The sequence below is a fragment of the Mastomys coucha genome, chromosome X (assembly GCF_008632895.1).
Source record: "Mastomys coucha isolate ucsf_1 chromosome X, UCSF_Mcou_1, whole genome shotgun sequence".
Lineage (NCBI taxonomy): Eukaryota > Metazoa > Chordata > Mammalia > Rodentia > Muridae > Mastomys > Mastomys coucha.
In genome coordinates this window covers 181,312-182,476 of record NC_045030.1, presented here as the reverse complement: position 1 = coordinate 182,476, position 1,165 = coordinate 181,312, and positions in this window count along the sequence as shown.

Here is a 1,165-nt window from a genome sequence, read left to right as displayed (position 1 = left end):
ATGCTTACCAGGCCTCCCATGTCTATGGGACCTGCCAATCTTACAATCTTACAAGGCCTCCCATGCTTACCAGGTCTTCCTTGGGTTCCATGCTTAGAGACTTCTCATCCTTATCAGTACTCAGGATCTTTCCAGCCCTCCCAGGCTAACCAGGCCTCCCATGTTAACAGATCTCTCATAATTACAAGGCATTTTTGGTTTCTAGGACACCCATGATTACTAGGCCTTTCCAGGATTGGAGGCTTGTCATTCGTACCATTGGAGGCTTGTCATTCTTACCAGATCTTGTAAACTTTCCAGGCCTGCCAGGCTTACCAGGCCTCTCATGATTTTTAGACAACACATTCTAACTATGCTTCCCAAGATTTCCAGGTCTTTATTGGGTTCTACAATTCCTATGCTTGAAAGGACTCTCCATGCTTGCCAGCCTACTAATACTTATCAGAGCTGCTAAACTTTCCAGACTTCCCAGCCTTACTAGACCTCTAATGCTAAGCAGGACCTCTATGCTTATTAGGCCTACTGTGTTCACCAGGACGTCCTGGGTTCTAAGATTACCATGATTGCTGAGCCTCCCTATATTTGTCTGATTTCCTATGCTTACCATGAATCCTAAACTTACCAGGTCTCCCACATTTACCATGCCTTTCATGCTTTCAAGGCCTCTCGTACTTACCATATCTACCATGGATACTAGGACTCAGTTTCTAACTAGGCCTCACATCTTTACTACACTTCTCTTGGCTACTAGGCCTCAAAGGCTTATTTTGCCCACTATGGTTACTAGACCTTACTGGGTTACTAGGCCTCACATATTCACCAGACTTCAAATAATTACTCCAATGCCATGACTACAAGTGCTGCAATGTACATCAGGTCCTGAGAAGTACAGCAGGCCACCCATGTTATAAGGGCTCTATCATGCTCTCTAGGTCTCTTAGGCTTACCATGCCTCCCTTGTGTACAACTCCTCCTACACTTTCCAGGCCTCCAAGGCTTACTAAGCCTCAAACATTTTCCAATTCTCCCATGCTTACCAGGTGTACTGTGGTAACTGGGCCTTTGTTGCTAGCTAAGCCCCACCTGCTCAAGACCTTCTTGGTTAGAACACCACATATGCTTATCATGCCTCCTATGATTACTAGGCCTTACCAGATTACTAGTT